This window comes from Camellia sinensis, chromosome 4, assembly GCF_055761805.1.
Source record: "Camellia sinensis isolate YWXY chromosome 4, ASM5576180v1, whole genome shotgun sequence".
NCBI classification, from domain to species: Eukaryota; Viridiplantae; Streptophyta; class Magnoliopsida; order Ericales; family Theaceae; genus Camellia; species Camellia sinensis.
In genome coordinates this window covers 20056070-20080328 of record NC_138964.1, presented here as the reverse complement: position 1 = coordinate 20080328, position 24259 = coordinate 20056070, and the positions used below count along the sequence as shown (strand labels likewise).

Sequence of the window (24259 nt, the reverse complement as noted above, 5' to 3'; positions counted from 1 at the left end):
GGGAATAGATTGAGACATCTGAACATGTGCTACTCTAGTGTATGAAAGTTTGGCAAGTGTGGTCTACAATTATAAGATGGTAGGGGATGGAATAGGTGGTTCCAAACTCAATTAAGAGACTCATTGATTGGTGGCAAAGTTGGAAGTACAGAAGATTAAAAAACAAAAAATGGTTTGGGAGGTATTACCATTTGTCGTTATGTGATCCGTTTGGAATTTGAGAAATCATTATGTTGAACGATGCGCAATCAAATTAGGAGAAACTCATTAACTTAATTAACTTTTCGGCGATATTTTAGACCAAGTTAAAATCAAGATTAAGGATGGCATCAATGACTGAGTTGCTCACTTGCCAGACTCAGATTGCAGGTTATCTTGGTTGAATGGTCTGCTCCTTTTTGTGCTGTTCTTTCTTGTTGTTTCTCTAATTTTCCTATATCCTTTGTTTTTTTTTTTTTTTATTGTTATCTTAGGTTTGCCTCCTCTATTTTGCTGTTTGGAATCTCTCCAAAGAGGCTGATCAAGGCTGCTAGCTCATTTCATGTTTGAACCTCTTCGTGCCAATCAGATTTTTGGCTGCTCTTTTCTTTTTTGCTTGTATTGTTGTTTGAACTTTGATGTATCTTCCCATTGTTCCATCAATACAAGTTTTTATTTTTGTTGATCAAAAAACCGAATGGCTATTTATAGGCAAAAGCTTGTAGGAAAAAAACTACCTAGTAACTATCCTATTCTTCCATCTTTATTATTGTCTTGTCATGTGTCTCTCCATGATCTTCCATCTCCTCCATTTCATACTCTATGATCTCTTAACTTCTTCACTTCATGCTCCATGTTCTTCCACTTTTCCATCATCTTTTCCACATAGTTTTTTCGCACTTTGTAACCTCTTATAATCTCCAAGTGAGTAGGAGAGTGTCACGTTGTCATGACCCAAACCCGGCCCTATGGGTTTAGCACCGTAACCGGCCAGTAATCCGAGATTACCGAAGGTCTGCCTAACAGTAATCCAGTAAAACAGAGTACAGGGCCTGGCGGAAGCCAATACAGTAAATAAACAATGTCCAATGAGCTGTGACAGTCTACACATACAAGTACAATCATTCAGAACAGGGATCTAATCCCTATTAAACAGTACAGTAATAGTCTATACAGTCTATACAATAAACAAAACAGTTACAGAGACAGACGAGGAATATTAAAACACCCCAAAGCCGAAGCTTGAACGGCCTGAAACCTCACGGTGAGGCACAGTGGTTGGCTGACAAAACAAAAGCTAGCCTGACGCTCCTAGTAGCGGTCCGGTGCCTGAACACCTACATATATATATGAGCAGTGAGCTAAAGCCCAGTGAATAACATAATATGTAAAGAGGTTTAGGATGAATGTCTTTTCAATATTTAAAACAGTCCATTGATTCAGTATATCGGTCAGTCAGTTTGTGGCTCATATTTGATGCCGTAACAGTCATTTAGAAATCATAGTAATCGTACGTGGCACATCCGTTAGCAGTACTAGTAGCAGTGTCAGTACAGTAGCAGTAACAATAACGATATAGTAACAGTACAGTAGCAGTACAGTTCTTATGGACTCAAGAGGTGTCTCGCACAGATTCTAGAGGTGGCTCACTCTGTAGCACTTAGTTCCGTGCAGCACTTTGCTCCAAGTTTCACAGATTATAACAGCCATATGTGGTACATCCAGTAGCTAAACAGTGCAGTAGGTCTTAATAGACCGGGTCTTAATAGACCAAACAGTGAATGATGGCCATCATATCAATAAACAGTAGTGGTTCCAACATGGGAACCGACAGAGATCTCTGTAACAGTAACAATCAGTAACAGTAGTTGCTAAGGATGCCACAATACAGTTCAGAATATAGGGCATACATTCATTCAGTTAACAGTAATCAGTTCAGAAAGCAGTACAGTTCAATTGTTCAGAAGATAATCATTTTGAACATATCTTTACACAATCGTTACTCACAGAGTTCTGGGCTATAGTAAGCTAGAGCGTCTCCTCGGAAGTCAACCCTACACAGTCAATAGATCGAACACACACTAAGCTACACAGTTGGGAAAGATAAGAACTTAACCCCTAATTTGCCTTGGTGTGTTCTACATCTATGTCCTCATTAAGATGTCTTAAACTAGGCCTAAGAATGCCTAGAATGGGAAGAGGATGCAAAGATGCACTCAGAAAACATTTTCAGAAAATCAGAGTTCCCGCTCGAGCGTGGGTTTCCCCCGCTCGAGCGGACATACTGACAAAGGTCTCCACTCGAGCGTACATTAATCCGCTCGAGCGGACTGTAAAACAGTGCAAGATGCTGGGAGCTCGAATTCCCCGCTCGAGCTTCACTTTCCCCGCTCGAGCGGGAGACCAAAATCTGGAAAATCCAGATTTGAACTCCAATGCTCAAATCAAGTTCCAATGCATCAAATTCGATCCTTTTGGGCTAATTTTCTGGAAAACACTTCAAAACTCATAGTATAACATATTTCAAAGATCAATTTGAGAAATCAAAGCCCAAAGGTAGTTCAATTAAACATGATTTCAAACCAAGTTTCAAGAACAACAACTCAAATGTGACATGCATGGCTTTAATCAACTTCAAAGCTCCAAAGTAAGTTCAAATGAGTCTAAACTTCCAAAAACATGATGAATTCATGATCTACTCTCAAGACATGAACATGCATGTGAGGAATTATGAACTACAACCTCAAAACTTAGCGATATAAACATGCATGCAACAATTAAGCTTCATTTCAACAACTTAAGCTAGTTCTATACTCAAATCACTACTTTTGACATGAATCATGCAAGAACAAGCTCAATTCATAACAAGAGGGTAATTACACTACCTTAGGTCTTGTAGTTCAAGAAATGAAGCTCAAATAGGCAATCTACACTTCAAATCTTCCAGTTCTCTAAGCCAATTCACAATGAAATCAAGTTATCTCCTCTCTCTCTCTCTCTCTCTCTCTCTCTCTCTAGTTCGGTTATGCTCTCAAAATGAGCTGAGGAAATGTTTTGAATGAAGTGTAATATGATTCAAAGATGGTCCATATAGTGGGCCACTAAGTAGTAGAATAGTAAATAAGTCCAACTCTTGTAATTGACCACTATTTAATCTAATTTAGTCATACTAAATCACATTTTAGATAAATATGCCAAAAAAATCATATAAATTCCAATGGTCACAAACATCAATCAATTTCAGATTCGGCCGCCGATCAGGCCTTCAATTTGTAGTTTAATGCATATGACATAAACAGATAATTTGGCAGTCAAACAGATAGACAATGCTTTTAAACAGATACAGTCAGTCAGTCAGTTCTGGATTCAGTCAGTTCGATTACCAATCTAATCAGTCTTAGTTTAGCAGTAATCAGCGGCTAATCAGTAATCAGTGACGAGGGTTGTTACACACGTGTCCTGCAATTATATAAATAATAACTAATAATAAAATTTGCATGTTTATGGTGCCAACATTACCCCCTGCAGTCTTTAAAAATGAAGTTTACTTGAATTTTGAAGGGTTGAACCAAGCATAGGACTAATCTGAGTAACAAAGTACTTCAAATAACATCAACAAAGTGCTTCGAATAATAAAATAGCATCAATAAAAGTGCTTCGAATGAGTATTAAATTATGGCTACATGTCTCGAATTCTATATATATGGCTTGAAGGGATATTATATATGTGCTTCGAATCAACATCAATCCTTCAAAACAAATAAAATAATTTTATTTTACTCATACTTCAATCACCTAGAAAATTTGGAACCTTTTGAAGTAGGTTAATGTTGCTCGCACTTAGAATCATTCATAACCTCATATTTTCAAGGCAAAACCAATATCCAAACATGATTCACCTTAATAAGCTGTTACACATGCTAACTATTAACATTATGGACTAGTAACAAGCTTTGAATGTGTTTTAGAGGATCAAAATCACCCTTTTATAAATGACCAAATTCATTATTCGAAGGTCTTGCAGCAAAACCTCGAAAGAGCAAAACTACCCTTTGAAGGTTGGAGACATTGACATAGGATGAAGGTCATCTTTCGAAAATACTTATAACAAAGTTTCAAGGGACCAAAGCCTCCCTTTGAAGGTCAAGGATGATGCTAGAGTAACAAACTTTACTTCGAAAGTGTCACCACACAATTTAATAGGAGCTTCAAGGGAGACTTATAGAGCTTCGAATGTGGGTTTTTCAAAGGTATCATGTGTTCTTCATGGATGCAATGCATCATACGTTATGGAACTTCATGTTTGCATGCAACCCCAAATAACATCATACACTCACAAATTCATTATAGACCAAGTTAGGAACTCTTTGCTTCGAGGGTGCTAATTGATGAGGAAAACCACCCTTTGAAGGTCGAAGATGTTGACAGAGAACCAAAATATCATCCAAAGGTGCTCACAACAATACTTCGAAAGACCAAATCCACCATTTGAAGAACTGGATAAGAATAAATTCAGCTGGGCATTTATTAATTACCATAACCAAAATTCCTCTCTTTATAAACCAATAATGACCATAAAAGTGGTTCTTTTAAACACATGTTTACTTCAACATATTCTAATGGCACCAACGCATAGATTAAAGCCTTTTGAAGTCTTTTCGGAATGCTTCGAATCTCTTTTGGAAAAGTATTAGAGTTTACTATCATGCTTATTACGAAGAAGCACATATAGAAGTCCTTTTGAAGCTACTTTGAAGCCACCTTGGAATGTTCTGAAACCACTCTAGAATGCTTCGAATCTTACTAGCATATTTAACACAAAAAAGAAAATGTTAAGGCCTCTGCTTAGTTATACTTTGAAACTTCTTGGCAACATTTTGGAGCTATTAAAGCTACCACTTAACTACTTTTTCTAGGAGGTATTCTAGAAACACATTTCTTCTTCGAAGCACATTTTCGAAGAAAAATTCAGTAAACTATGAGGTACATCTCTAAACCAAAATTGGTGGTCTAGAATTTGTTGTTGCGTATATTCACAGAACCATCAACTAGTCAAGTGCTTCAAAGATAAAATAACCGCAACCTTTAAAGTTTCGAAATTGTATAAAATAAGTGAACCTAATTATATGCTGACCAAAATAGTGAATGAAAGGTCAACACATCCTGTGTGAGAAAATTCAAGATTGAAATTGGTAGCCTAAAATGACTATGTCCATATAAGCCACCAAATGTTCACAATTTTGTCGGTTCAATGCAAGAGCAATCGTTCGACTACAATCAAAGCACACATACTATCATTATTTTGTGCCTTAAAAAAAAACAGTTGGCCATCAACTTGAAAAGATAAGCCATTCTCAACTACTGATTTAAATGCATAGGCCTTTCCTATCTCAAGTTAATGCATTTCAAGTGGTCACCCCATGTTCTTAGTGCTTCAAACTCATAAGAACAATTTGTTAATTTTATTAGCCACATCACCAAAATTATATTTTGGTGTTATCCATAAATCCAAATAGGTTTTGAACAATAGAAGTCATCACATAAATGGGTTTTTGAAAATTCATATACCTTGACATCTTGAACAATCTCAAAAAATTTGGACTCATGAACATTGGGTTGTTCATCATCCTTAGACATGTTTGGCTTAAGAATATATTCTTCGGCCACATAAGTTTCATCATTTCTTGGCCTAATAGGTATTTTAGCCATTAATGGCTTATGATAATCCTCCATAGGCATGTTGTTTCCATGGTTTGACTATCTAAGAATGGGTTTTCCAACCCCCTAAGCCTTATATGAAATATCATTTTTAACCATGCTTGACTCAAAAACATGCACTTTAGCCATGTTAATTACTTTCATAAGTTGGCTCTTGACCAATGGGTTTTCCAATCCCCCGAACCATTACTGAAGTCAACTCTTTGCTTTTGTCACTTTCAACCATGAAAAAAATATAAAAAAAAATTCACCAATTCTAGCCATTAAAGCCTTGGTTAAAGATTTGGTAGTGAAAGTTAATAACTCATCATTCTATTGGCAAACTTTCATATCAAGTTAATGAATTTCTCCAATTAATTGCTGTCTTTTTTCTTACATCAAATTATATTGTAATGGATGAAAATTTGTTTCACCAAAAACATGGATCTTTTCTTGAAGATCCAATTTTTTTTTGTTTATGCCAGATTATTTCATCTAGGCTATTTGGAATGGATACAATTCATTTTTCATTTCTTACACTTGACGTCCCACTGAGCATTTCAAAAAACTGTTGGCTTATTTTTCCTACGAAGGCAAATATCATAAATGCGAGTGTGCCAGTAAGGATTGAAAAATCCGTACAAATTAAATTCAAGTCAATTATCAAGTGATTGCATTAATGGTTCTTTTGCCTAAATGAAGATGACTTCAAAATTGACATGTGTAAAGAAAAGAAAAATTAAAAGAAGAAGAAAGGTAACGAAGAAAGATGATTGGGTGAATAATCGAAATAATCATTAATTTACCTTTACTCCTATGCTTCGAAAATGAAGTGTTGAAAATAAAGTGTAAGAAATATAAATGAAGAGAAAAATAGAAATCATGTCTTTGATTTGAGTGGATGATTACAATGTAGCCATGAATGGCTATTTATAAACAAAAACTTGTAGGAAAAAATTACCTAGTAACTACCCTACTCTTCCATCTTTATTATTGTCTTGCCATGTGTCTCTCCATGATCTTCCATCTCCTGGAAAATTGACTTTTAGCGGCGTTTTAAAAACGCCGCTATAGGTACTAAAAACGTCGCTAATTATTTTTGTGACGTTTAGTACCAAACGCCGACGACGCGGCCGTCGCTATAGCTTTATGTTGTTTCGAAAACGTTGTTATATTAGTATAGGCGGCATTTTTAAAAATGCCGCCAAATGTCCTACCATAACTATACTGTGACGTCACTATGACATTTCGCGACGTTTGGAAACGCCGTCAAAGACATTTATATATTTTAAAAATCTAACCGTTGGGGTAGGGATATAGTGACGTTCAAAAAACGCCGCCATAGCCTTTATTTTTATTTTTTTTATTTTTAAAGTTGTGTTAATTTTATATGGTTGAAAAAAATACCTGTCATAAACAATTATTAAGAACTAATAATTGATGTTTATTAAAATAATAAATAAACTAAGTTTGAAAACAAAATAAAAAACAATGCAATAAGATGTGATATATGTACAATTACAAAATATATCTAGACACAAAATATATTAGAAATCCGTGAGGATTTATTTACAAAGTCAAGCTTGAAAACTCATGCAGAAAGTAGAGAAGACATCCATACTCCTAATGACACAATACCAATAGTAGCACAAGCTTGGCCCAGTTCATAAACAAAATTTTCTTTCTGAACGAGGCAAACTTTGCCAATTTGTCTTCCTGCAAAAAGTCACAGCTAAGACCAAATTAGAAAGGTTAATATCAGTACAATAGATTGACACATTAGATTAGAATGGAAAAAATTAGATTAAATTAACTTAATGCATACAAGTGCATACCCCAAATCAACAATGATGATGTTGACAATATCTTGTGAACGTCGGTCTTGTAATATACATAAATTATTTTCTAAAACCAAGTCGACAAAAATATAGAGAAAACCACTATATCTACTTAATAATAGAAAAATGATTCATCCACATAATTTCTCTAAATAATATGGCAAGTAAAATTTGAAAATCTATGTTCAAATATTTCTTCAAGCTCTCCTTATATGTATTCTGTCTTATCACCTCATTAGGAGATTGTAAGGGAAAGCAATTCTATAGATACAACACTATTGTTGATAATAAATATTCAATAATGTAGTAAATTTATACAAATACCAAAAAACAAAAATAGAAAAATATTCGTGTACTATTTAAGTTGCTCTTATGCATAGCATATGCCACAAGGCATAACACTTGCATAATTTCTCTAATTGAATAGATATTACAACAATAGCCTTTTTCTCAATGCGATCTTGTCCAAACGTTACATAAAAACACACTAATGTTGATGGTTTGATCATAACATGCATACAGTACACATCTTATAACATAAGTTCAACAACAACAAAAAAAAGTTACATTTATTATATCATCTCATACAATAGCTTGTTTTCATTATCAAAATTTATTTAACACACTGTGCGTGCCTATAATTTAGGAATATAATAATATTACTCAGTAGTGTCGGGCTACTATTTGACAATGCTTACTTGGTATTTGGTGTTTCAAATTTAAATTTTAAAAAAAAAATGAACTTTTCAAAAGTAGCACAAAACTTTGAGCTTTCTATTTTCTTTCAGTTGGTGAATCAAGAGTTTTTACAGGCAGGCAAACCATGTAGGAGCATGTAAAACGAAACAATCAAGTGCCTGGATAGATGGATTTGCTGTCAGAAGAAGAGAAATGCCTAGACCATCAAATGTCTCACTCCCAAGTGTTTTCTGAAAGGGTTTTCCAGAGTCCTTTAGATTTCCGAAATTCACTTGTTTGCATCCTTGATGATGCTGTATCCAAAGGCTGAACAACAATATCAGAAATTAGAATGTCTAACAAAAAATGCTATACTTCATTCTTCTGAGCATTCAAAGAGACTTCATCATTACAATTATATATTCAAATTTAAGATTAACTTTAAATTATAATTAGAAGTCATTAAACAATATCCAATCAATTTTCATCATCATTATTTTTGTTATGATTCCCTGTTCTATTAAATATTCATTATGACTCCCCATATGAACAATTTAGCCTAGACAAAGTGATTATTATACTTTAATCAAACAAGGATCTCATGAACTTAAGTAATAGATTAAGTGATCAGCAAAAATCAATGTGACGTGAAAGACCCAGTATGGTTGTTTGATTGTAATCAACAGGAAGAAAATTTATTACTGATCAGTAATATAACAAGCTAAAATATGACCTCACCTGCGTCACCACAACCGTACAAGCCCCAGCAGCGGCAGCAAGAACCAAATTAGCTTTCGTTCCAATAGATTTTGATCCACTTCTCTTTAAGTATAGCTTCTTAAAGAAGCTGTATCCATAGAAGTAGATAAACAAAAAAATAAGAGACTGCTGGTTCTTTGTCCCAAGGCCCTGGTACAGTGAGAGAACTTGATGGTTAGAAATTGCTTCCCAAAACACATCAGAAGTGTTCCTGCATAGGCAAAGCAGTTGAATTAGTTAACTATATCTCATGGGTGATTATTTGCCTCCACATTCTCCTGATCCGAAGGCAAAAGTATGAATTATAGGATTATAGCCTGCCTGCCATAGGAGAGCAGTAGGAGAACAATTCATGGAACACAATATAAGTCATATTTCAAGCATTGTGTTTAGACCATTCATCATCAGCATTATGTTTGGACTATTCCTCATTGCTCTTGGTTCTACCATGCCAAGTTTTCCCTCTCCCCCTTGTATATAAATTATCTAAAAAAAAAATAAAGCCACATATCATAGACACTAAAAATGAGATCCTACTCAATTCTTGTTTAAGGTCCTTAGCGAGACTGAGATTGAGACTTCTATAATCTAGCGATTCTGGCTACAAACTAAATTTTTTTGCTGAAACAAATTTGTTTAGTCAATCAAGAGGCTCAAAACACCTAGTTAGGCTGCCAATTAATTCAAAGCAAGCAGTTGAGTTGATACTGGTATCAGTCCATATGCTGCTATAGCAAACAATTACTTCTTCAGATATCCTTTTCTCATGATTTCCTTTTGTGGGTAAGCTCAGATTTATTGGACTCATAAAGCGATATTGTAACGCCCTCAAAATTATACCCATTATATATATCATTGACATGCATTATTTAAAGAAAAACACTTTAATAATTCATTATAATATCCATCAGAGTTTTACTAAATAAAAGCATTACATGTAACATCAAAGTAAATGCCCTACCGGCTTACATCTTTCCAAGCCAACACTTGGACACAAAGTATGAGTTCTAACTCAAATATAAAGAAAGCCCTAGGCTTGAGTGTTTACATGTACTAACAATGACAAACAAATAACTAAAAATAGTCTTCAAAATCCAAGTCCTTCCAAGCTAAGTCCTTGGAGGTAGTTTATCACCTGAACCTGAAAATGATGTTCCCATAAAGGGTGAGCCACAGCCCAGTAGAAATATACTAAACCACATATAAGCAATGAATAAAGCAATAGCATTCAACAGATGGTTAACCAAGATAATCAATTACTTCATTTTACAGTCTCATGACACTATTGTCTAAGATACGTTTTACTTTCCAATTTTATCAACATGGCTCAGAACCTGGCCAAACTTACAACCGTGAATTACATATTTCATATTCATAACCTTCCAATATCAACAAACAAATGAGACTCAAGCTCAAATCAAAACACTTCATACTTCCAGATTGATACACATTTTAGTGCTGTATCAATAAAACACTTCTATATAAATAAGCACACATAAAAGTGATGCTAATGGAGTCCATCCCCTATCTCCTCCCAAACAAAATCCGGTTTAGAGGTCCATCCCCTATCTTCCCCTAAACCGTGGAGTACATCCCCTATCTCCTCCCACACAAAACAATGTATGCAAATGCAATGCTCAATCAATACACGTATTTTTTGTATCAATGCAATAGTCAAAATTAATGACTTAACCAATGTGATTAGTTTCAGTTATTCCTAATCCACATGCAATGTCTACAACAATCACGACTATCCTCCACCGATAGCCCAAAACAGTTATTTCTAAACTGAAAATAACTATGTCAACAGTTCAATAGACAAATGATTCAAATTATCCAACTACGCCATTTAATCAATGAATTCCCCAATTCCATGAATTTAACCATCTTTTCCCAATTCCATGAATTAATTATACAAATTAATTTAATAATAAAACTAGGGTTTTTCCCAAAATTTACCAAAGTATCCCCAACATATCAAAATACCAAAACTTAGAACAAAACCTATAAAATGGAGTAGGAAATCCCTACCTCGAAGAAAAATAACTCAAATGGTGAAGACAGAGATGAGTGCCCAAATACCAATGTGCTCCAAATCGCCAAATGTTCAGATTAAATGAAAGCCCTCGACTCCCTCTATATTTTTAATAAAGCAACTAGGGTAGAAACACCCTCTAAATAGATCAAATCTAAGAAAGAAGGTGAGTAGGGAGAGAGAGAAGTCGGACCTAGGGTTTGGAATCAAAAAAAGATGAAAAAGACTGATCAAAACCCGCTGCTGTGTATATAAACTGGACAGGCTCGCTCGAGCGAAGACTTGGTCGCTCGAGCGACCAGACACAGAAAAGCTACGCTCGAGCCAAGGAAGCCTTGCTCGAGCCAACAACCCAAAAGCTCGCTCGAGCGAAAGAAAACTCGATCGAGCGAAGAACTCAAACCCCCAGGTCTGTAACCAGACACACGCTCGAGCGAAGGAACTATCGCTCGAGCGAAGAACGAACTAACTCGCTCGAGCGAAGAAAAGCTCGCTCGAGCCAAGAATGCACAGCTACAGGTCCAAATCTGACGCAAACTCTCGCTCGAGCTACCAAACTCCGGCTCGAGCGAAGAACCAAAACAAAACAGCTCGCTCAAGCGACAAACTCCTCGCTCGAGCGAAGATCCAAAATTCTGGACAGCAACACTTGGTTTCTAAACCCAACCACCCTGAAACAAACCTGCCCAACACATCCTATAAGTCCAAATGAGAAAATAAGGGACAACAACAACAATTATACAATGACAGAATCTACGGAACCTAAGTCCGGATACAACAATCAAATGGGAAAAGACCGGGGTCGCTATAGATATTAAAACAATTCCTAATTTTTGTCAGTTAAGGTTACAATTTACGTAGACCAATCCATATAAAGCTAAGCTGTGTGATCACATTAAAATATTGGGCATAGTGAAGAAACAGAGATAGCCCAGCTAAAGTTTGAGTCTCCATATCAATTTCCAAAGCTTTATTTAAAATATGGTCTGAATTGAGTCAAAAACACTTTCTTTCTTTTGTCAAGAGACACATACAGAGAACCCAGCTCGAGTTTGGGTGACTAAAGGTCAAACTGAGTGAAAATAAGGTTGATTTATTGAATAAATGGTCTGAATTGAGTCAACATAGGCCAAGTGTTCATATATCACCACATAATCAAATTCATCATATACAATAACGCATGGCATAGCATAGCGCTGTGTGAAGAGAACATAGATAGAAAACAAGTCAATAACAATAATTCAAATTGTGTCTTTGTACATTACTTATATGTTTCATTGGGTTTACCATAAAAAAAATTAACATAGAATGACTGAAGGAAACTTGTTATTATGAGAATCTCCAAAAGAATCAGATAGTACCTTGGATATACATAAAGGATTTTTTGCAGCATATTAACACAGTTTTCCAATCTTTCTGTCACTTGGTTCTGCTTCTTGTAAAAAAAAACAAACAAATTGCAATATGCTATCACTATGGTGTATCTACATCCTATATGTTGCAAGAAGTAATGTCTCAAAAGTTCAAATAAATTACAGCAACCATATAGTAGAACTTAGTTTATATAATAAAAAGGATTATCTGATTCTATATCAAACATATCATGGTTGGCAGGTACATGAAATGCGAAATAAAATCATATTGTTGAACAATTACACCGAAAATAATAACAATGATCATACATTTTAAATATATCCTCTGTTTCTTTATAGTTTTTTTGCCATTTTAAATACATTTTAAAAAGTGACTGCTGGTTTGATACAAACCTAGAACTAGTCAAGAGTATAGGCTTCGAAATAAAGAGTTTCGGAGAGAGACAGAAATCTGCAATCTGCATTTGATCAACCAGTTCTGATAGTCCACAATGAAAATATATAGGTGGGAAAGATCCATTTAAACATGCTTACAGTAATGAAGCCCAAGCGCAAGGCCATGTAGTCAGCTCGATTAATGGAACTCCAAAACTGGCGGCTGAAACAAAGCTGTACACTGAAATAGCTTGAGTTTGAATTCTGAACTCACTTGGCAAAATGATAACTATAAAAAGCAACCAAGAGTACCAAAAACCAAGAGATAAAAGCAATATAATTAAAGAGTTCATTAGTACAAAACTAAATGGTTGTGAAATAATTTAAATTGAATGTAAAAGCACATAATCTAACTAAGAAAATGTGATGACAGTGTACACATACACAAGTGTGCAAGGTGAAGACTCCGTGTCACTGGTTGTCATCTGATTCAAGAGATGTTTCTACTCTATAAAATAAAAGAAACAGAGTGAATTATTCTGAACTAAATAATAGAATCCTACAATTGAAGCCTTGAACAGATATTTGGGTATCGTCTTGAATTTATTGTACCATTCACTTAATATATAGCATTTCATTGTAAAAATAGTATGCCTCATCGAACCATGAAGAGTCAGAACCGATCTAGGTTGACTAACATTCTAAGGAAGGTATACTTTGTTGATCAAGCCAGAAAGGGAATCATCCTTCATGCCTGTTTGGCTATAATTTTGCCTGCTTTTTTCTGTTTTCACCATACAATTTTTCTTAAACCATAACGTGTGTAATTACTCCTCCACAATACCAAGTTGTAAAACAGAAATATTGCCATCTCCTGGAAGTTTCTCAAGGACTTCGACTGGGAAATGGGAATGAGTTGCCTAGTAAAGTCTAATGTCTTAATTTAAAGATGGTTGCTTAACTGAGTAAAGTGATGGCTCTCATAAAGAACTACTCCAGGTTGAACTTATCAGATAGAAGACACTATTAGTAACTATTTACTCCACATGGATATTGAATTCTGTAATTCCAAGAAAACGGGAAAGTACATACACATTAGAAATTGTGGAGAATTTACCTACTTTCCCCTAGGGTTCTATTCAAGAAGATAAAATTCTTTATTTAAATTTTATCTAACAAGCCTTTGGAGCCATTCAAGTTCAAGGGAACCACAAACCATATCCTAATTATTTTTTGATGATTTTATCCGCATGGTACACTAATCTTTCTTATCTAATCATCTAAACCATTTGTGACCATCAGTACCTAACAAAATGCATTTACTTTTCTTTCTCAAGAAATATGATCATATTTACAACAAGAAGCCCTTTTTATCCTTTCATATTGAATGCCCTAGGTCGTCTTTCAGCAGCTACAACTTCTCTTAGGCTTCATATTCATTTTACCACCCCAAAGCAACTGGAAGCATGTTCAAATAAGACCCTCAGCTAATCATTACTTGAGCTGCATTTTCACATTTTTAGGATGTTTAGTAGTATACCAACAAATTTATTTCCCAATTGAATAGATAAATAACAACAACAACAACAAAAAAATGACACATTTTAACATCGCAAAGACACAATAATTTAAAAAGGTGCATTACCACCTAAACAAGAACTCTATGCTGGCTCCATGGATGGGATGTGTGGTGAAAAATGAAAGTTGATAGTCGCCTCATTTTTGTGTGGTTTGAGGCAGATTGCGGGGAACCTAGATTAAAATTTCAATATGGCATGATAGAAATTTTCTAATGAAGAACATCTGAACTAAACTCTTAAAAGATAAAGGGTACTTCAAAAATGAGAAGAACAAAATCACCCCTATAAAACTTTTCGCACCTTGTAGTTCCTGCGGAGCCATCGACTTCGCTTGATTTTCCCATGTTCTCCAGCTATAAATCTGCATGTACAAGAAGAAAAATCTTAGGGCTCTCTTGAGAAGAAAAATTCCAAAGATACAGAAAGATGATACATTTTGAAGAAGAAACACTGACTTTGATCATGGCAAAGGCAATGGCAAAAAAGCTATATGATACATGGGTAACACCAAGAACAAACAAGAAACGGTGAAGCTGCTCAAGACTTTCATATGAAACGAATGATTCACGGCCCTGGACAGATAACAGATGTTGAAGCTACTAAGCCATATATGATAAATAATTAACCCAACAAATTCAAATGATCTGTATTTTCTTTGGAAGTGATTAAAAGCGTCACAACAATTAAGAAGTGATCAAAAGCTTTCACATCAATTAAGAAGTGATTAAAAGTGTTCACAGTAATTAAGGAGTGATGAACAGGTAAATAAATTTATGATGGTAAAGACAGTCCAAGTACTTGCATGAAATAAAGAAGCACTTCTACTATTGTACTCCAAAACATATCATTCTTTGAAAAGCTACATTCTGGCAGGAAACGGTTGATTATGATATTCCATATCACTTAAACATCTAAAATTCTAAAAGCTTCTACCAATATCACAAAGGCCTTTTGCCTTTTGAAATGTTGTTCTCAATAGCCATTGACTCTTGTCACCAAATTCCTTCATCACGATTCATTATTATTGAAGATCATAATAATGAATTGAGAGAGATGTTTCCATTACAGAACTGAAATAGGCTTCGAAATGAAGAGTTTCAGAGAGAGACAGAGAGACGATGGAGCTCACCTTAGTAGACAACGGTGCAAATGGTGTTTTGGATCTTCGAAATCGAAATCGAAATCGCTCTGAGATGAAATCACTAAGACCGATCTGAATCACTGCGAATGATAAGTGTTTAGAGATGAATTGAGAGAGATGTTTTCATTACAGCACTAAAATAGGCTTCGAAATGAAAAGTTTCAAAGAGACAGAGAGACGATGGAGCTCACCTTAGTAGACGATGGTGCAGATGGTGTTTTGGATCTTCGAAATCGAAATCGCTTTGAGATGAAATCACTGAGACCGATTTGAATCTCTGCGAATGATAAACGTTTAGAGAGGGTTGTGAGAGAGAGAGAGAGAGAGAACTCACCTACCTCGTCGGTGTAGATGGTGGTGGCGGTGGAGCTTCGAAATCGAAATCGAAATCAGAGATTCAGATGAAATCGAAATCAGAGAAGGCGTAAGGAACTTCGAAATCAAAATCGAAACCGATCCTTTAATTTCTGCTGGAAGAGATTAGGGCATCTGTTTAGAGAGAGAGAGAGAGAGAGAGAGAGCGAACGATAGACTGATCAGTGAGTAAAATGTTAGGGCATCCTCCTGATGAGTGAACGAGTGTATTTACCAGCTCGCTAGAGAGAGGGCATTCGAAGACGTTTTTCAACGCCTTCAAATAGTTAAACAGTGCCGTTTTAATATTGAACAAAAACGACGGTTAAAAAATGCCATTAAATAGTATAAAATGTGGCGTTTCATAAAACGTCGTTAAAGAAACGTCGTCAAAACCTGTAATTCCTGTAGTGGCAATTCACAATTTTCCAGGAAAGGAGTTCTGTTGTAATAAATTGTAATAACTATATATGGATTTTCATGGGCATGCAATTCCCATAGAAATATAGTAGGACTATATAATCCCATAGAAATATACTAGGCTTCACTTTTATCAACATGAAAACAAAACACACTAAAATAAACCAATATTTCCACCAAATGGCATGTTTTGTCTTTTACTATTGGTACAAGAAATTATCTGATCATAGTTGCACACCGATCATCATGGTTATACCCACTAGATCAATTCACAGGACAACCATTTAAACTTCCTGGGTTTGTTTGAATGGCTTAACTAGTCAGAATCATATTAGGCATTCAAAGTCACTTAATTTAACAAGATGGTTGCAGGGAAACTCAAAATTCCCCCTAAAGCAAGTCAAATTGAGGCCCTCGTGTTAAGGAAGTATCATAGATCAACACGTAAAAAGATCAAACCCTGATGATTGGAGTTCAGATCATGAGTTTTGGAAGACCATTCACAAATATGTGCAAGCCTCCCCAGTGCAAGTCTAAAATACGGTGACAAAATTGGGATTCTGAAAGGCATTGTGTAGTAATTGTGGGCAAATATGGGATCACTTCAGCCGATATCAATGAAATAATTGGACTACTATAGAGAGGGGAATAATTAGTAATCTAGAATCAATTTGGTCAATTCAATTTCTTGAACATTGAATGTTATGAATGCAATCAAGTATATTTAGCAAATGTCAATAACAATTTGATGTTTCGTCCCAATCACTGCAAATGACATGTAGGTACGAAGGCAATTTTAAACTTACCTTGTTTAGTGCTTCAAGTAATAGTGACTCAGCTTCATCAAAATTTCCCATATGCATGCAGCACACGGCCTTTCCATTCAGGATCAAACTGATAATCTGATAAATCTTGGAAAATGAGATATGCTTCCTGTATCTTGGATCCACCCTGATTTACATACCAATATATTTGAACATAAAAATCAACAATTCCTTATTTGACTTTAGAAATTGAGAATGGGTATGTACCACGGCCAAGTTTAGCCATGCATTTCCAAGTTGAGTTACTGTATGGTCCTCATCAATCTATTGCATGATCCTCAACTGTTTTTCCGCATAATCTGATCTATGCATCTTAAGGAATATTTGGACATTCAATGCGTGCCTGCAAAAACAAAAGCAATAGGCATATTAATGACTATTCACATCATATTTGCAGTAAAAGGTGGAGCTCATTAAACACACTATATTAGTTTCCAGGAATATATATATATATATATATATATAGTGTGAAAATAGAACAGGAAATTTAAGGGAAAATGAAAAGACAATGGCTTTGAAAGTTCATGCAATTTACCAAATAGTTAACAGGCGAGATAGTGAAATCATGTGTTCAAGTTGATAGCAGAAAGGAAAGTAGCTACATAGATTAAAAACCAACAATGGCTACATGGACAAAGTTATTCAATTTCACCAACATTCCCCCAAAAAAATATAAAACACCATGACCAATGTTTTGAGCCAAACAAAATGTTAGGCCATTATCATTTTTAATATGAATCAAACACAAACTATTTTACGACTTCAAAGTGGTCCTTCAAAAAAATATATTATATCCTCCAAGTTCAATTGTAAAAGAAGCAGAAATAGAACAATAACACTTGGAAAAAAATAATACCCATCCCACGCAATTGGAAACTAATTGTCGACTGTCCTCCTATTAGCCTCCCCCAGAACCATACTTATTTCCGAACACGATCAGCTAGAGCTTGTTGTAACCGCAAGCACACCCACACCAGCAATCGCACGAAGAATGGGATGGAACCCATTAATGGAAAGCTTGAATTAGAGCAAAAAGTGAATGACCCAATAGAGTATTAATCCATCTCCAATCGTTCACAAACTCCAACATCAAATTCAAATTTGATGAAAAGAATGTGCTTTTTGTGCTCCAACGGTTACACCAAAACAGTATCAAATTGAGAAAACATCAAACGTTTCACCAAACTGAGGACGGCTTGCCCCTTTCACCAATTCATTGTGCATAGCCGTTGAGTTTGACCCACTGGACGTCCGGCCAGACGTCTGGCCGGATGTCCCATCGGATAACCGCTTTAAAGCAGAAATTTGTGAAAATCTTACACTAGGGGGTTGACCACCCGGTCGACCACCTTAGCATTTTTTTGAAGCAACAGAAATAAAGGCAAAAACTTCAAATTTGCTCTTACCGGTCGACTCCCCGGACAACCCTCTCTGTTTGATGCACGCTACAGTGAACGGTTGGAGCTGTTAGTATCAGAATGAGAAAATTGGCTTTTTTTTACTCAAATTTGGTGAAAATTTTGTTCAACCGTTGGAGATGCTCTTATGCATTAGAAATCATACCTTCTGACTATTTGGAAAACCCATGTGTTTGCGTGTATGTGAAGCTCTGTGGGTTTTTGTGAGTGAATAGTGAAAGAAAGAGAGACAGAAAAATAGAGCCGAGAGGGAGAGAGAGGATCTCAGGCGACGGTGACCAACAAGGAGGTGAATCGGTGCTCTGGTTGTCAGCGAATGCGAGAAGGAGCGGCGGTAAATGATGGAGGGGAGAGGAGGAAGAGGGAGGACGCTGGAGAGAGAGAGAAAGAGAGAGAGAGAGAGAGGCATTAGTTTTGTTCAGGGTTGGGTTGGGTTGGGTTTGGTTTCGTTTGGTTTGGTGAGAGCATGAGATATTTTATATAAATGGTTATTGGCGACTAATATTTTTTAGTCGTTGAAAGTAATTTATAAATCCCTCCAAAATATTTGAAATGTCTCACTCCAAAACATTTTAGTTCTTTGGCAACAAAAATTCTTTTTGTCGCTGAAAACAAACTTTGGGCTACCAAAATTTTGGTTGCCAAAGGTAAAAAATAATTTTTTATTTTCCATTCGGTGACTAAATGGTTTTAGTAGTCAAAACTCAATATACGGTGACTAAATTTATATTGTCCCTGAAAATAGACTTTTGGCGACCAAAATTTTGGTCGCCAAAGGTAAAAAATAATTTTTTATTTTTTATTCGGCGACTAAATGGTTTTAGTAGCCAAAACTCAATATACGGCGACCAAATTTATTTTTTGTCGCTGAAAATAGACTTTTTGGTCGCCAAAGGTAAAAAATAATTTTTTATTTTTTATTTTTTAGTTGGCGACTAAATGGTTTCAGTAGCCAAAACTCAATATATGGCGATCAAAATTATATTTTTGTCGCCAATTCTAGCATTTTTAGCGACTAAATTTTTTTCTATCGCCAATAACCAATATACCCCCTCTAAAAAAATTAGTAGCTAAATATTTTACTTTTGCCAACTAAAAATATTTTAGTCGCCAATTCCATAACTTTTGGCGACTAAATTTTTTTTGTCGCCAATTTTGATTGCCAAAGGTACATTTTGTTGTAGTGACACTATTAAAAATTCAATGATAAAATTAAAATAACTATAATTCAATAAATCATTTGAAATAAGTACAGATCATGAATTGAGAAGGGTTCGATTTGATCTACAGGGGGTTGAGGGTAGTGAATTGAGAAGGGTTCGATTTGATCTACTGGGGGTTGAGGGTGGCGTGGGTCTTGAAAAGAGTAAATTGTAGATATATCATCTAAAAGTTATTTAAAATACAAATTGTTCTTTGTAATTTTAAAACTTAGATTTCATTCTTTTAACTTTTTAATTGCATAACAAATGATTTTTTTTATTAATAAATTATCAATTCAATTAACTCTTTTTAATGATATTATAAATATATTTCAATTAATAATTTATATATTTTTATCATTGTATAGAAAAGTGGTTATGAATTTCATTTTTTCTTTTAATTTTATTAAATAAAAAATTCTGATAATAAAGTATTTGTAATTTTTAGAATCACAAGAAACAATTTATATCTACCTACTATTTACATTAATTTTGATCATTTTAATCTTATTAAAATAGAGATTAGTCTAATTATGTACCCAAAAAAAATATGAAGCTAACTGTATTTATTTACCCTTATTATTAATTAGGGTAAATTACAAATACATCTTGAAGTTTGCTTAAAGTGTGCATTGTCCTTTGTGGTGTGAAAACTTGTAAATATCACCTTCTCAAAAAAAATTATTTAACAGAAGTAATTTAAAAATGAAATTCTTAGCTGCTCTCCTCTACATTAATAAAATAACTTAAATTATTAATTGAAATAAATTTTTAACATCATTAAAAATTGTTAGTCGATTTGATAATTTATTAATAAAATTCGTTATTTATGAGGAAATTAAAAATTTTAAGGAGCGAGATGTAATTTTTAAAATTACAAGAGATAAATCATATTTTAAGCAAACCTAATAGTGTAGCAATTATCCTATTATTCAAAAATTTCATGTTAAAAGTTTGTCCAATTAACAATAAGAGACTGAATGAATAAATGACACTTATAATGAGATAATGAATAAACTATAATATTTTCTGTTGATAATGACAGAAGTACCCTAATAATTAATACGATAATGAGAGATGTATTCACAGCTAAGGTCGTGTAAAATATCGTTCAATCCGCTAAAATCACATCGATCTGTATTAATTCGTACCACTCTATCCACTAACAACGATTTCAACTTTAAAATTTATAATTCGTCTTCGAAATTGTTTCGCTCTGCTATAGTTAACACATATATTTTTTAATTTATAATAAAATATTAAAGTAAAAATGAGTGAGAGAGATTTAAGATATAAAATTTATTATAAATTAGTAATATATATATATATAATGTTATGTAAAATTAGTTTGTGTTATATATATAAATACTATGTAAATTAATATCATATATTATACAAAGACTTGATAATTGATTAAAATATTTTTTAATTTATCAATCAACTCAAAATTATTTAAATCACAATTTAGTAATCCGCTATTTAATTACTAATTTTAATTTCAAATCGTCCAAACTGCAACCCCGACACTTTAACTCACAATCACGAGGAGAAAACCATGACAACCACGAGGCTCATGCCTTGTGACTGAATAGATTTATTGGTTTAGGAATAAAGTCCACCACCCACCACACACACACACACCCACCACACACACACACCCCCCCAAACGAGGCTCATGCCATAATTATACTAACTTTCATTTTGGTAATGTTAAATGAACTGAAATTAATGCAAAGTGTGAAAATATAAAGATAAATAATGTAAAATATATATTTTCATGTAAAAAATACGTAAAATATATCCCCCCAACGAGGCTCATGCCATAATTATACTAACTTTCATTTTGGTAATGTTAAATGAATTGAAATTAATGCAAAGTGTGAAAATATAAAGATAAATAACGTAAAATATATATTTTCATGTAAAAAATACGTAAAATATATATTTTGTGTAAAAAAGTGACAGCATCATTTTTTTATTATCTATATAGTTAACAAATTATTTTAAAGTGTTATATGAATTAAAATCTTAAATGAGCTCAATATAATTATATCAAAATTACGAAAATTACTATATTTTATTTGAAATATGGAGAAATGTCAATATAATTTTCTTCATTTTCAACGGAAAAATTGCAGATCAAAGAGCTACAAATAATTGCAAAAACATGGGAATATGATGCAAATACACATAACGTGATACCTAAAATAAATAAATAAATAAAATTGCTAAAACATGGGAATATGATTATTTATTTATTTATTGGATAAGTTGGTGTGGCACTTCAATTTTATTGTTATAAGTTTCTTTCTGAATAGAACTGATTACTGACATTTATCTTTCAATAAATAATATAGAATAATATTTCAAAACGAATCAATCCTTTATGGGGTTTGATTTTGAAATGCGTTAAAAGTAGAGTATAGTATTCCACTGCTCTAACGTGGACATATTGGCAGCCATTGGCTCCGGCTCTTGGCCACGTGGCGTCCACGAGGTACAAAAGAATTACAAAAATGTCACTTTAAAAATTTTATGGATAAGTTATAAGAAGTTGTTTGGAATGTCTTAAATAAGTGTATTTTTTAGTTTTTGGATTAAAAAGTTGAAAAAAAAATGATTGTTTGAGATAATTTTTTGACTTTTTATAAAAAAATATGTATTAAAAAAATTATATAATTTAATGTATTGGAGAAAGGAGAGAAGAATAGACTGTATGGTGGCAAAGTAGTGGGCAGAGGGTCTGAATAAGATATGCTTGCTTCCTTTTTGGGTATTGAATTGGACAGTGATGTTTGGCCCGTGGAGGCCCACCACGGGTCTTGTTTTGGTAATCGGAACCATTCAATGTATAGAACTCGTCGAGTATTATATATTTGTAAAAAGATACGTTGATCGGATATCGATAGCTATCTGATCGGATTAGTTTTTTGTCAACCGTTAACTATAACACCATCCATTTTTTTTATACAAACCCGATTTGGTCATGTAATTATCGATATCCAATCAACGCAATTTTTTACAAGCATCTAGTACTCAACAAGTTTTACATATTAAACGGTTCAGATTATTAAAATGAAATTCGTGATGAGCCCCCACAGACCGAACAGCATCGTCTTTAAGCTTGCCTCCACCTGTGTAGTTTGTTCTTACCAAAGCCAGGTAAGGCAACTCACGTCAGAGTGAGTTGTACATATTTTTGTATAAAAATAATTTTTATTTTGGTAAATAATGATAATTTTTTAACATTTTTAGTAATTATTTGACTTTTTATCTTTTTTAAAAATACCAAACCAAGCCGAAGTATATGTCAAAAAAATTGTGTAAGCAATACTTACTTTTTAATTAGTATAGAATAATAAAGCCTACTATTTTGCATGAGATAATTATTTTTTAAATATACAAGATCCACCTTTTTGACTCAATGATATTTTGCCAATGTTTGGGAAGTTGGGTTTGAGAAATTTTTTTTTTTTGGTTAAAATAGTCATAAAAAATAAAATAGGTTTTTTAGCTTAATAAGACAAAACATCACATTCAACCCATAATCATTATATTCTTTTTCTCACAAAAAAGTCAAAAAAAAATCAAAAAAGCTAAAAACTCTTTCCAAATTAAGTTTTTTAGACCCAGACTAAAATAATCAAAAAATTCAAAAAATCAAAAATCAACTCACTTCCCAAACGAAGCCTTTGTATATTGTTTAGACACTAAGCCTTGTTTGGTTTGTTTTTGAAAAGTAAATTTTGGAAAAAAATTTCTAAAATTTTATTTGGTTTAGGCTCCATTTGGGAAGAGAGGTTTGGAGCTTTTTTTGCTAAAATATTCACGAAAAACAAAATAGGCTTTTTAGCCCAATAAGACAAAACATCACATTCAACCCGTAATCATTACATTCCTTCTCTCACAAAAAAACCAAAAAAAAGCCAAAAGCCCTTCCCAAACCAAACTTTTTAGCCCCAGGTTAAAATAGCCAAAAAAATCAAAAAATCGACCCACTTCCCAAACGAAGCCTTAGTGATTTTGAAAAAAAAAAAATTCAAAATCACTTTCTATCACCTATATATCAATCAATCACTTAATCTCTCATCTCTTCTTCTCAATCACTTTTTCTCTCAAACACATCTACTCAACTACAAAAAAAATATCAAATTATTCCAAACTCTCATACTCCAAAACTATTTCCAAAACATATAACCAAACAAACTAAAAAAGTTGGAGCAATTCTGAGTCATTAAGGCATTGTTTGGCAATAGGTCGGTTTAGCCAAAAAGTCAAAAAGTTATTAGAAAAAGCCAAAAAGTTAACAACTCATACCAAAAAATCAAAAATTCTCTTTTCTCTCTGTTTTTTGCTCATCTTTTAGTAAAAAGTCAAAAAGTCATCCCAAATATACTAGTTTTTTTAGCTCATATTTTAACCAAATAATTAAAAAATTACTAAATTAGTTTATTTCCAAACGAGGCCTAATAATGAAAGCTGTGCAGAAAACTATATGAAATTATTACTGAAACTAGAGTCCCACCTGTCCTCAATCTTGGGCCCGACATTAACTTTTCTTTTTTCTTTTTGGAACCCAATCACTT

General features: G+C 33.8%; 2 long non-coding RNA genes across 2 annotated transcripts in view; both read right to left on the bottom strand.

Annotated features, from left to right (window-relative positions):
- LOC145823270 (uncharacterized) overlaps positions 1 to 16031 on the bottom strand; it is a 38968-nt gene extending 22937 nt beyond the window's left edge. Inside the window, exon 1 of the long non-coding RNA XR_014365553.1 lies at positions 15790 to 16031. This is a non-coding gene — a long non-coding RNA (uncharacterized LOC145823270). The remainder of the gene's footprint in view (positions 1 to 15789) is intronic.
- Positions 1055 to 2035, bottom strand: LOC145823269 (uncharacterized). The gene is made up of 2 exons (XR_014365552.1): positions 1987 to 2035; positions 1055 to 1316 (listed from the first exon to the last, which is right to left on the bottom strand). It is a non-coding gene; the product is annotated as an uncharacterized LOC145823269 (long non-coding RNA).
- Positions 16032 to 24259: the final 8228 nt, after the last annotated feature.